Genomic DNA, 14,557 nt, shown 5'->3' with positions numbered 1-14,557 from the left:
TAGAGGCGCTGGTGAGCATTCTTGGCCTTGGTGTCTTCGTGGTTGATGTATGCCTCTTAAGATCATTTATACTTCTATCAGGTACTTTGATCAATCTCTTTGATGAAGTAACAGGAAGGGCTGATAAGGGTGGTACGTTTGATGTCATTTATATGTGTTATCCAAAGTACCATATGGTCGACATGTTGAGCAATTGTGGCATCAAGAAGCCCTGTTGAAGCTGAAGACATGAGACTGTGATACCAGAATCTGGAGCAACAAACAAAATGCTGGAGAAACTCAGAGGGTCAGGCAGCATCTATGGAGGGAAATGGATGGCTTAAGTTTTGGGCTGAGAGCCATCATGAAGACTCCAGATGAAGGGTCTCATCCCGAAATGTCAGCTGTCCTCCACAGATGCTGCTTGGCCTGCTGAGTTGCTTCAGCATCTTGTTTGTTGCTCCTGGCATATTTCAGTGAGGGAGTCCTTTCTGAAATGCATTAACATTCACATCCCCACTCCTGACCTTAACTGGAAGGAAGGTCATTGATGAAGCAGCTGTAGATGGTTGGATCTAGTACAGTGACCTGAGAGACTAATGCATTGATGTCCTGTGGCTCGGGTGATTGACTTCTCCTAACCTCAGCTCTTAGAACCATAGAACCATACAGCACAAAACAGGTCCTTCAGCCCACCATATTGTGCCGTCCATCAGACCACCCTCACACTATCTAACCCCTTCCTCCCGCATATCCCTCTATCTCACATTCCTCCATGTGCCTATCCAACAAGCTCTTGAACCTGTTCAATGTATCTGCCTCCACCACCACGCCAGGCAGTGCATTCCATGCACCAACCACTCTCTGGGTGAAAAACCTCCCTCTGACATCTCCCCTGAACCTCCCACCCATAACCTTAAAGCCATGCCCTCTCATCTTGAGCATTGGTGCCCTGGGAAGGAGGCGCTGACTGTCTACTCTATCTATTCCTCTCAATATTTTATATACCTCTATCATGTCTCCTCTCATCCTCCTCCTTTCCAGTGAATAAAGCCCTAGCACCTTAAGCCTATCCTCATATTCAATACTCTCCAATCCAGGCAGCATCCTGGTAAATCTCCTCTGCACCCTCTCCAACGCCTCCACATCCTTCCTATAATGAGGTGACCAGAACTGAACACAGTACTCTAAGTGTGGCCTAACTAGAGTTTTGTAAAGCTGCACCATCACCTCGTGGCTCTTAAACTCAATCCCGCGACTTATGAAAGCCAACATCCCATTGGCCTTCTTAACTGCTCTTTCCACCTGTGAGGCAACTTTCAATGAACTGTGAATATGAACCCCCAGATCCCTCTGCTCCTCCACACTGCCAAGTACCTTGCCATTCACCCAGTACTCTGCCCAGGAGTTTGTCCTTCCAAAGTGTACCACCTCACACTTCTCCGGATTGAACTCCATCTGCCACTTGTCAGCCCAGCTCTGCATCCTATCAATATCCCTCTGTAAGCTCTGACAGCCCTCCACACTATCCACAACACCACCTATCTTAGTGTCATCTGCAAACTTACTAACCTAGCCCTCCACCCCCTCATCTAAGTCATCTATAAATATCACAAAAAGTAGAGGTCCCAGAACCGACCCCTGTGGGACACCACTAGTTACTGCCTTCCAATCCGAGGGCACTCCTTCCACCACAACCCTCTGCTTTCTACAAGCAAGCCAATTCCTAATCCACACAGCCAAGCTTCCTTGGATCCCTTGGCCTCTGACCTTCTGAAGAAGCCTCCCATGAGGAACCTTATCAAACGCCTTACTAAAGTCCATGTAAACCACATCCACCACACTGCCCTCATCAATCTTCCTGGTCACCTCCTCAAAGGACTCTATCAGGCTTGTGAGGCAAGATCTTCCCTTCACAAAGCCATGCTGGCTGTCCCTAATTAGTCCATGATTCTCAAGGTGTTCATAAATCCTATCCCTTAGAATCCTTTCTAACAGCTTACCCACCACAGACGTGAGAATCACCGGTCTATAATTCCCTGGCCTATCCCTATTACCTTTTTTGAACAAGGGGACAACATTCGCAACCCTCCAATCCTCCGGCACCACCCCCATAGACAACGAGGACTCAAAGATCCTTACCAGCTGTTCAGCAATCTCCTCCCTAGCCTCTCCAAGCAGCCTGGGGAAAATCCCGTCAGGCCCCAGAGATTTATCTGTCTTAATATTATTTAACAACTTCAACACATCCTCTCTCTTGATATCAATAGCCTCGAGAACATTACCCCTACCAGCACTCCCCTCCGCATCATCAAGACCCCTCTCCCTGGTGAATACCGAAGAGAAGTACTCATTGAGAACTTCTCCCACTTCCGCCGCCTCCAGGCAAATTCTCCCACCTTTGTCCTTAATCGGACCTAACTTCACCCTAGCCATCCTCCTACCCTTCACGTACTTGAAAAAGGCCTTGGGATTTTCCTCAACCCTACTAGCCAAAGCCTTTTCATGTCCCCTTCTAGCTCTCCTCAGCCCTTTCTTAAGTTCCTTCCTCGCTACCCTATATTCCTCACGGGCCCTGTCTGAACCTTGCTGCTTATACCTCACGTATGTTACCTTCTTCTCCCTAACAAGTCATTCCACCTCTCTCATCACCCACGGTTCCTTCACCCCGCCATTCCTTCTCTGCCTCACCGGAACATATTTATCCCTAACATCCTGCATAAGATCCCTGAACATCGACCACATCTCCATGGTACATTTTCCTTCAAAAAGGACATCCCAATTTACACTCCCAAGTTCTCTCCTTATAGCCTCGTAGTTAGCCCTTCCCCAATTGAAAAACCTCTTGTCCTCTCTGCACCTGTCCCTGTCCATGACAATTTTAAAGGTTATGGAGCAATGGTCACTGTCCCCCAAATGCTCACCCACCAATAGATCCTTCACCTGTCCCGGTTCATTTCCTAAAACTAGATCTAACATGGCATTCCCTCTAGTCGGCCTGTCAACATACTGCGTCAGGAATCCCTCCTGGACACACTTAACAAATTCCGTCCCATCTAAACGTTTGGCACTAAGCAGGTTCCAGTCTATATTTGGGAAGTTGAAGTCTCCCATTATAACAACCCTGTTATTTCTGCTTCTCTCCAAACACTGCCTGCTAATCTGCTCCTCTATATCTCTACTGCTACCGGGGGGCCTATAGAATACTCCTAGTAGAGTAACTGTTCCTTTCTTGTTCCTTAATTCCACCCATACAGACTCTAGAGATGATCCTTCTACAACATCCATCTTTTCCACAGTCGTAACAGTGTCCCTGACCAGTATCGCCACCCCTCCACCTCTTCTCCCCCCTTCCCTATCCCTCTTAAAACACTGAAAACCAGGAATATTCAATATCCACTCCTCTCCTGACGTCAGCCACGTCTCAGTAATAGCCATGATATCGTAGTCCCCCATACTTATCCAAGCCCTCACTTTATCTCCTTTATTCCTGACACTTCTTGCATTTAAGTAAACACACTTCAGTCCATCTACCTTACTACTTTTATAGCCTGTATTCTGCTTCTTCTTCCCCAAAGCCTCTCTACCTGTTTGATCTAACTTTTCCCCATTCCCTTCTTCCTCTGACCTACTCCTCCGGTTCCCTTCCCCCTCACAAACTTGTTTAAACCCTCCCGAACCACCCTAGCAAATCTCGCCGCAAGGATATTGGCCCCCTTCTGGTTCGGGTGTAACCCATCCTCTCTGTACAGGTCCCACCTTCCCGACAAGAGATCCCAATGATCCAGAAATCTAAAACCCTCCTTCCTGCACCAGCTTCTCAGCCACGCATTTATCTGCCATCTCCTCCTATTCCTACCTTCACTATCACGTGGCACTGGCAGCAATGCCGAGATTGCTACCCTTGAGGTCCTGTTCCTCAATTTTCTGCCTAGCTCCCTGAACTCACTCTTCAGGACCTCATCCCCCTTCCTACCTATGTCATTGGTGCCAATATGGACCACAACTTCTGGCTGCTCTCCCTCCCACTCAAGAATTCTGTGGACCCGATCAGTGACATCCCGGACCCTGGCACCTGGGAGGCAACATACCATCTGGGATTCATGCTCACTGCCACAGAACCTCCTGTCTGTTTCCCTGACTATCGAGTCCCCTATCACTACCGCATGTCTCTTTCCCACCCTTCCCTTCTGAGCAGCAGTACCAGTCCCAGTGCCAGAGACCTGGTAACTGCAGCTAGGCCCCTGCAGGTCATCCCCCTCAACAGCTTCCAAGGCAGAAAACTTGTTACTGAGGGGAACAGCCTCCGGGGTTCTCTGTCCTGTCTGCCTGCCTGACTTCTTCTTCCTCTTCCCTCCCCTGACCGTCACCATTCTAGCTGCCTCCTGAACCTCAGATGTACCTACCCTAAGGGGGGTGACTGTCACCTGATGCACCGTGTCTACATAACTCTCTCCCTCCCTTATGCTGCGCAGTGTTTGTAGCTGCGACTCCAGCTCATCAACTCTGAGCCGAAGTTCGTCCAGCCTCAAGCACTTACTGCAGATGTGACCATCTTGGACCGCAGCAAGGTCCACGAGTTCCCACATCAAACAGCTGCAGCACACCACCATGTCCTCCATCTGACTACCTTTCTTTTTTCCCTAGTTAGTCCCACCTACAAATCTATAATGAACAAATGGTAAACCTTGCCTTTACCTACTTACCAGCTACTTACCTTCCTTGCCCCTTCACGCCGAAGCCCCTTGAGCCAAAGCCCAGAACACCCTGCTGCCTCTCACTCCGCTGCCCGCTCCCACGCTGCCTGCTCTATAGATTGTTTCCTTTTTAAGCTGCCCACACCGCGCCTGCGCAGTCCAGCCCCCACTCAACTACTTAAAAAACTTATTAACAAATCTAAACCTTACACTAAAAACCCTAACAAGAACCAAATCCTTACACCCAAAAACCCTAATAAAAGTGATAAACAGAGAAAACACTTAGCTGCTCCGAAGTCCTCCGAACCGAAGCCCAAGTCCTCTTACTTTGTGTGAGGTATGATTCCAGGTAGTGGAGGTGATTTTTCTTGACATGCATTGATTTCTAGAACTAGATATGCGAAAACATTAATTTTCTGTGGTGTCAGCCATGGACTCTGTCTTGGTCACTCCAATGATGGTAAGTTTGGACTCCTTCAGTGGGGGAAGATGATGCAGTCCGGCCTGGCCTTGAGCTGTTTGCTGTTGCTGGGCTAGTTACACGCTACCTTGTAAGAGAGTGTACAGGTGAATGTAGTGCCTGGCATCTGGTTGGTGTGCCTGTTGTAGATGAATAACTGCTAGGGTGCAGATGTGAGGTCTGAAGAAGTGCTGAGTGACAAAGGGTGGGTGGAGCATATACATGTTAGCTTTGATGGAGAGGTTTTGTGGGGACGTAAATAACGGGGGGGGGTGCAAGGTTGGAGTCGGACTCCCTCATGCTCCTCACCATTTCACACAGGTTTCAGGCTGCCCTGCTAATGGCCTCATGCCTTTCAGTCAGCCTTTGACAGCGTGCAGGTGGGATGTGGCATTTGACCATATCAAAGAAGTCACTGAACTTTTTATGGCACTACATCCAATTATAGAGTCATACAGCACAGAAACAGGCCCTTTGGCCCAACTGGTCCATGTCCATCTAAGCTAATCCCATTTGCCTTTGTTTGGCCCATATCCCTCTAAACCTTTCCTATCCAGGTACCTGTCCAAGTGTCTTTTAAATGTTGTTCATGTACTGCCTCAACCACTTCCTCCAGCAGCTCGTTCCATATACGGGCCACCCTCTGTGTGAAAAAGTTGCCTCTCAGGTTCATATTAAACCTCTCCTCTCACATCTTAAATCTATGCCCCCTCGTTCTTGATTCCCCAACCCTGGGAAAAAGACTGTGTGCATTCACCCTATCTATGCCCCTCATGATCCTATACACCTCTGTAAGATTGACCCTCAGACTCCTACACTCCAGTTCCTCAGGGTTTGAGTCCATATCTGTCCCTACCTCTGCCATTTAAGGGTATACCTCCTCCTTCCCACCTCCCTCACCAAGGCCTCCAGTGCAGAATCAAAAATTCATAAATCCCGACTCCCTCCAGCATTGTGTCACCTTCTCTGCTGAGTTGCAACCACTTCCAAAATGTAGCGGGTGATACTGATGCATCTGCCACCACTGCCTCCACAATCCACTGTTGTTGGCACTGGTCCCTTGAGCTCCTCTGTTGATACAATAAGGCAGGCAAGGTTATCATTGGCTGGAAAATAAAAATAATGTGCAGACAGCACAAATCCGGTTCACTGCCGGCACCAGGTCAAATGGGTGCAATAATTGCCCAAATCAATCCTGGGTTTGCTAAATATTTAGATTTATTCGAGCGACCCCAATATTTCAGTTCATGGGAGCGGCCAGTGTCACTGATGCTGAGAGAATGCTTTGGAACAGTACTTCATAAGACCAAGTTGTTCCTATTGTACGAATTAACAGAGGTTTCTGGACCATTTGCAATAACTTAACAGTTTATCATCCATTCAACATAATTTCGAACTGGTATTTACTTAACCAGATGTCCCAAAATACTTCACAAAGTAATTACAGTCTTAGTACATATGCATGCCCAAATACATGCAGCAAGATTCAACAAACCAAAACATATATCAACAATCAATTAATGGCGGAAATAAAACAGGTAATCCGGGAAGAACACAGTAGGTCAGGCAGCATCTGTGGGGAGAGAAACAGGTTCAATAGTTTGGATCAAGGACCCTTCATCAGAACTGGATACATGAGAAGACGAAGCTTGTTCTAAATTGCCAAGAGGGAAGAGATGCAGTTGGTAGCTGGAGACAAAAAAGAAAAATGAAACAAATTGAAACAGAAATGTATAGCCACAACTGTGCAGAGGGAGAAATAAATGAATACAGCTACCTGAAATTGTTAAATTCAATAAGTAAAGTCCAGTAAATGTAACATACCCAGACTGAAGATGAGGTGCTACTCCTCAAGTTTATGCTGGACATCACTGGTGTGAGGTAGGAAACTCCAAGACCTAGGACTCAACACCTCCCTCTGTAACTGGATCCTTGACTTTCTGACCAACAGACCGCAATAAGTGAGGATAGGTAACAATACCTCCGGCACGATTATTCTCAACACTGGTGCCCCACAAGGCTGCGTCCTCAGCCCTCTACTCTACTCCCTATACAATTATGACTGTGTGGCCAGATTCTGCACTAACTCCATCTACAAGTTTGCAGATGATACCACCATTGTAGGCCGAAACTCAAACAGCGATGAGTTGGTGTACAGGAAGGAGATAGAGAGCTTAGTGGCATGGTGTCATGACAACAACCTCAATGTCAACAAAACAAAAGAGCTGGTCATTGACTTCAGGAAAGGGGGCGGTGTACATACACCTGTCTACATCAACGGTGCTGAGGTCGAGAGGGTTGAGAACTTCAAGTTCCTGGGAGTGAACATCACCAATAGCCTCTCCTGGTCAAATCACATAGATGCCATGGTTAGGAAAGCTCACCAGCACCTCTACTTCCTCAGGAGGCTAAAGAAATTCAGTATGTCCCCTTTGACACTCACCAACTTTTATTGATGAACCATAGAAAGCATCTGATCTGGATGCATCATGGCTTGGTACGGCAACTGCTCTGCCCAGGACCACAAGAAACTGCAGAGAGTTGTGGACACCGCCCAGTGCATCACGGAAACCAGCCTCCCCTCCTTGGACTCTGTCTTTATCTCTTGCTGCCCTGGTGAAGCAGCCAGCATAATCAAAGACTCCACCCACCCAGGTCATTCTCTCTTCTCTCCTCTCCCATCAGGTAGAAGATACAGGAGCCTGAGGACATGTACCACCAGGCTTAAGGACAGCTTCTATCCCACTGTTATCACAGACTATTTAATGCTTCCCTTATACGATGAGATGGACTCTGACCTCACGCTCTACCTTGTTGTGACCTTGCACCTTATTGCACTGCTCTTTCTCTGTAGCTGTGACATTTTACTCTGTACCGTTATTGTTTTTACCCGTACTACCTCAATGCACCCTGTACTAACTCACTGTAACTGCACTGTGTAATGAATTGACCTGTACGATCGGTATACAAGTTTTTCGCTGTACCTCAGTACAAGTGACAATAATAAACCAATACCAAGTTGAAGAAAACAAATTGGGAAAATGATGGAGAATTAAAGTAGGAAGCAGGGCAGTGCACATGCTCCTGCTTACATCAATGGTACAGAGTTTGAGATGGTTCTCAGCTTTAAATTCCTTGGAGTAAAGATCACCAATAGCCTGTCCTGGTCCACATGGAAGCCATGCCAAGAAAGCACACCAGTGACTCTACTTCCTCAGGAGGCTATAGAAATTAAGCATGTCCCCATTGACTCTCTCCAATTTTTATCGATGCATCATAGAAAACATCTTATCCGGATGCGTCATGGCTTGGTATGCCAACCAGTCCAAGAAACTGCAGAGAGTTGTGGATTCAGCTCAGCACATCACAGAAACCAGCCTCCCCTCAATGGACTCTTGTCTATACTTCTTGCTGCTTTAGTAAAGCAGTCAAGATAATCAAAGACCCCTCCCACCCCAGGGATTCTCTCTTCACCCCTCTCATCAAGCAGAACATACAAAAGTCTGAAAGCACGTACCACCAGGCTCAAGGATAGCTTCGATCCAACTGTTATAAAACTATTGAACAGTCCCCTTCTATGATAGGATGGAGTCTTGACCTCACAATCTACCTGTGATGGTAAATTGTGAGCCTTCCAGGGTCTTGCACTTTATTGTCTGCTTGCTCTGCACTTTCTCTGCACCTGTAACACAAAATTCTGCATTCAGTTATTGCTTTTCCCTTGTACTACCTCAATGTACTGATGTGATGAAATGATCTGTATGAATGGCAAGCAAAACAAAGATTTTCACTGTACCTCGGTACATGTGACAATAACAAACCAATTTACCAATCTAGAAGACTGGATGGTCAGGGTTGCCCTTGCAGACTGAATGGAGGTATTCTGCAAAGCAGTCACTCAATCAGTGTTTGGTTTCTCCAACGTAGAGGAGACCACATTGTGAGCACCAAATGCAGCACACTAAATTGGAAGAACTGCAATGAGTTGCTGCTTCTTCTAGTTCGGATCCCTGCACCCTGGAAGTGAAGAGATAAAAGGGCAGATGTTGCATTTCCTGTGGTTGCATAGGAAGGTGCTAATTAATGAATTTCTTTTCTCTTTGATTTTGGTCACAGTGGGAAGAACATGCTTTGTAAACTCTTCACCAATGCACAATTACACAAACGTTAGTGCATATTTCAACCTATCACACTCCCATAATGATTTGTTGATGTGTAGGTGCAAGTCAGGATTACATCTGAGCAGCAGTTAAAAGGAGAGGAATCCAGTGTATACAGGTGGATTTCTTTGTACAGTTAGGTTACCCTCCACTGCCATTGGCTCTTCATCGGTATTATATATTTCTTCTCAGGCAAAAGAAAAATGTTACAACGTTTTCTAACAGTGCCTTGAAGATTGTTTCCATCCACTCTTCATCATTTTTTGGAGGGAAGTACTATTCCAAATTCACAAAAAGCTCTGGAGGAACTCAGCAGGTCAGGCAGCATCTATGAGGGAAATCAACAGTCAACGTTTCGGGTCGAGACCCTTCATCAGGACTGGCTTGAGGAAAACTTCTTCAGGGGATGCATCCCTGGAAGAGAGTTCGCAGTGGAACAGCAAAACGGAGACACAAGAGATTCTGCAGATGCTGGAATCTGGAGCAATACACAAAAAGCTGGAGGAACTCAGCAGGTCAGGCAGCATCTGTGGACGGAAATGAACAGTTGACATTTCGGGCCGAGACCCTTCATCAGGACTTTCCAAATTACCACTCTGGAGGCAGATTCCCAGAAGGCCAATGAGCAGAGCCTGGGGGTTCCTTGTGAACAAGCTGCCTCTACCACCGTGCATCTCCACTGACTGTATTCTTTCCATAGAAGCCCAGTCTCTAGGGGATCAGGGAGGTCCCATGCAATGCTGGACCTCCCCAGCCAGCAGAGGGCAGCTTTGCTGCTGATCAGCCTTGACAACCAGAGAGACCTGGGCTTGCCAGCTGTTAGTTCAACTGGTCACCCCCATCATCGCCACCTCACTTCTTCCAGTTGATCTCTTGCTCAGGACCAACAAGTTTAAGTTTGTAATGAGGGTGGTTAATATGCAATATTTTGCATGGCTATGCACTAGGTAGACAGCAGTGTCTGCATCCTTCTTGACCCCTTCTCGCCCTGAGACTGTCATCTACTGATTGTGGCCCCATGTAAACTCAGATCTGCTGAGTTCCTCCTGAGTTCTTCCTGGCCTCCTGAGTTCCTCCAGCATATTGTTTTTTTTCATCTAGATTCTAGAATCTGCAGTCCTTTGCTTCTCTAACTCAAATCTAAACCAAGTTAGCCCACTATCTCCCAATGTCTTATATTGGTATTCAGTGAACTGTAGGCCTGAGCAACACACAGAAAACTGGAGGAACTCAGCAGATCAGGCAGCATCTATGGAGGGAAATAGACAGTCTGGAGGAAGGACACGTGGCTGTATTCTCTTCAAGGTATGCCCACTTTGAAGAAATTTTCTTCCTCTCTTTGACGGGAGTTCTGTGTGACCCTCTCTCATTGCTCCCACTCTGAGGTCTCTGCTGTTCTCCTGCTCTTTGACCCAGACTCACTGACTGTCCATTTCTCTCCACAGATGCTGCCTGACCCGCTGAATTCTCCAGCTTTTTGTGGTGTGGCTCCAGATTCCAACATCTGCAGTCCTTTGTTTCTCCAGGTGTGGGCTTGAGTTGTTGCAGTTGATGATATTGTACTTGGGAAAAAAGTCCGAGAATGAGATTGGGATCTTGGGACTGAGCATGGGATAGGCAGCCTGGGACTGAGGGGCAGAAGGCACAAACATACCTACTGCCGTCCAGTGCCAACTGTTCAAATGCAAATCTCCATCATTCCAAGGATTCTTCTGGGATGCTGTGTCCTAACTGTAGAATCATGGAACGTTACATCAGAGTAAGAGTACATTTGGCCGATTGTCCCTGTGTCAGCTCCTTGGTGGAGCTAACCAATTAATTCCACATAAGATAAGATATCTTTATTAGTCGCATGTACATCGAAACACACAGTGAAATGCATCTTTTCCTGCTCTTTCACCATAACTCTCTAAACTATCAGCAAATTGGCATGTCTAATGTTCGTAGGGAATTGAGTGCTTCTCCCTGTTGGTACCTGACACAAAGGAAGATGGTTTTGTTTCTCAGAGGCCAATTATCACAGCTATGGTCACAACTGGGTACCACACTACGTTGGTGGGGGGCTGATCGAAAAATGACAGGTGCATATCAAGTCGAGTTTATCTCATATGCACAAGTACGATGAGGTACAGGTACAATGAAAAACTTGCCTATACCCATTCACCCGTCCACTGTGAAGAAGGGCCTGGTTTGGGGTTTATTCAGATTGGATGGCAGGAAACTCATGAAATCTTGGACTGAGTGTGATAAATGAACTGGATTCAGAAACCAGTTCACAGGCATCAATCTCCCAAAATCCAAACCATATAAGTACAAATTATAAGATGCATTAGAGTACTTTCATACATTAGCTGCTTCCAGATGGCATTATTGGTATTGGTATTGGTTTATTATTGTCACTTGTACCGAGGTACAGTGAAAAACTTGTCTTGCATACTGATCGTACAGGTCAATTCATTACACAGTGCAGTTACATTGAGTTAGTACAGAGTGCATTGAGGTAGTACAGGTAAAAACAATAACAGTACAGAGTAAAGTGTCACAGCTACAGAGAAAGTGCAGTGCAAGGGATCGTGAGGTCAGAGTCCATCTCATCGTATAAGGGAAGCATTCAATAGTCTTATCACAGTGGGATAGAAGCTGTCCTTAAGCCTGGTGATATGTGCCCTCAGGCTCCTGTATCTTCTACCTGATGGAAGAGGAGAGAAGAGAGAATGACCCGGGTGGGTGGGGTCTTTGATTATGCTGGCTGCTTTGCCAACGCAGCGAGAGGTCAAGACCAAGGAGAGGAGGCTGGTTTCCGTGATGCACTGGGCTGTGTCCACAACTCTCTGCAGTTTCTTGTGGTCCTGGGCAAAGCAGTTGCCGTACCAAGCCATGATGCATCGGTAAAAGTTGGTGAGTGACAAAGGGGACGTGCCAAATTTCTCCACCTCTTGTGTCCCATGTGCAGCACCACTGACATATCATCCCTGATGGCCTTAGCAAATATGTTACATTTACCCTGAGTATATTTCAAGAATGGCAACACTACCACTACTTGAGTACTGTACAGTATGGATTATCCCAGTGTATCTGTAATAACATCACATTCACTTATTTACTTTGTAACATCACATTTTCTCATTTACTTTCTGTTGCTGTCGGATCGTTGGATTATGGAGCTTTGCTCCCTCTTATTGAAGTGTGCCTTTGAAAGCAAAGCTACAGGCCAGGATCTGTTTTCAACACACTATCAACATCAAGCAATCTCTAGATTTCTACACAATACTCATTACCATTATTCCCAAGTTATGTTACTTCCTGCCCAGGGCAGTGCAGGCAGGCAGAGTGTTCACCCCCTGCAACGGGGTCCATTAACTCACAATACCGTATTATCTCTGTGATCTCAAATATTTCCTCAGAACTCCTCTATGAATATTAACAAATTCCAATCATTTAAAATTATTGTTGCTTTACAAGGAGCAAATGCTTCCGACCCATTACTTAAGGATCATTGAGTGCAGAACCACTTTGGATGAAAGCAGTTCTCTGTGTTTGCTTACGGTGGTCTAAATGTGCTTTACCATGGGGCAGGTTGTGAACTGTCGAGGTCAAGATTATAACTATTGTTTTCCATTGATGTATTTTCTCAAGTCACTGGAAGGCAGGTGGGAGCACAGAAGCACAAAATCTAATCCTGATGTATATAAGAAATCAGGTACTTCTCCCTGTGTGATACTTGACATGGAGGAAAATATTTTTGTTTGTCGGAGGCTGATTATCATAACGTTAGCTTATGAATTGATGGTGAAATAGATGTGGGCTTTATTGCATATCTCTGTTGGCACAAGTACAATGGGAGAAATACCGTCCACCTGTGTTGCATTATTCCAGCATTCATAGAACATAGAACACATAACATAGGAACAAGTGCTTTGACCCGCAGTGTCTGCGCCGAACACAGTGCCAAATAAACTAATCCTCTTCTGCTTGTACATGATCCATATCCCTCCATTCCCTGCATATCCATGCGTCTATCTAACAGCCTCTATGAAAATGCCTCTATCATATCCGCTTCCACCACTCCCCCCAGCAGCCTGTTCCAGGCACCTGTGTAAAAAAATCTGCCCCACACATCTCCCCTACACATTCCCCCTCTCACCTTTAATGCATTTTCTCTAGTACTTGACCTTCCAACTCTGGGAAAAAGATTCTGACAGTTTACCCTATCTATGCCCCTCATAATCTTATAATTCCATAGAAGAGGTTCCATAGAGAAACAATGGATTAACACAACAACCTTGCAGCAATATTCTGAATGAAGTTCTCTCCGACAGCAATACATAATTAAGATTCATTTCACTTCTCTGACAGTGAAGAAGCTGGATTAGATAATATCAGATCCATGACTGTGACATCCTCAAAAGTGATCAGAAACAGAGATCCCCAATAATTGGAAATTAGCGCGACGCTATTACAGCGCCAGCGATCGGGTTTCGATTCCTGTCGCTGTCTGTAAGGAATTTGTACGTTCTCCTGTGTCTGCGTGGGTTTCCTCCGGGTGCTCCGGTTTCCTCCCACATTTGAAAGACATACTGGTAGGTTAATTTGGGGGTTTAAAATGGGCGGCGTGGACTCGTTGTGTATTCATACCATGATCCTGTTTGTACAGAAGAGTCATGTAGTGTGCCTGCTTTGCTACAATGTAATATTGTCACAGACTTGAGCATTCAGTCTGCCAGCTTAACATCTTAACATATTAATAGTGTAGGTGTGCATCCTGGCAAATAAACTATTACCTGCTTTGGATACAAATATAAGTTATCTTCACATCTTTGTGAAGGCATTACACTCTGACACATTTGGTAGCTTTGTGTCAGGACCATTGAAGGACATTAATGATTTTTTAAGATGAGTTTATTGCATCAAAGCTGGTTTTCCATTGTGTTTCACTATCACCACTCATATGGCCTGCTCATGCACCCATGAAGGTGCATTGTACAGATGATCACAGAGGCAAAAAGTAGTAACATTGACATACCACTGGACTATTACAAGTTTAGTCATGTAACTACTGAACAGGAGTGTGTCAATATGGTTGCCCCAAGTGGCTATATGGGGAGTCTTCATATGTGTGACTTGTTCTTTAAAATGAACAGCACCCTATACATTGAAGAAGGTGCTAGAGTGAATGTGCTATGTGAGTGTAGAAGAAGAATGTTTCTGGCTCTTAAACATTTGGTTTAAGAACCAAATGTTTCTGGCACAGAGACTGAGCC

Source organism: Pristis pectinata, chromosome 5 (assembly GCF_009764475.1).
Source record: "Pristis pectinata isolate sPriPec2 chromosome 5, sPriPec2.1.pri, whole genome shotgun sequence".
NCBI classification, from domain to species: Eukaryota; Metazoa; Chordata; class Chondrichthyes; order Rhinopristiformes; family Pristidae; genus Pristis; species Pristis pectinata.
This window is presented reverse-complemented; position numbering follows the sequence as displayed.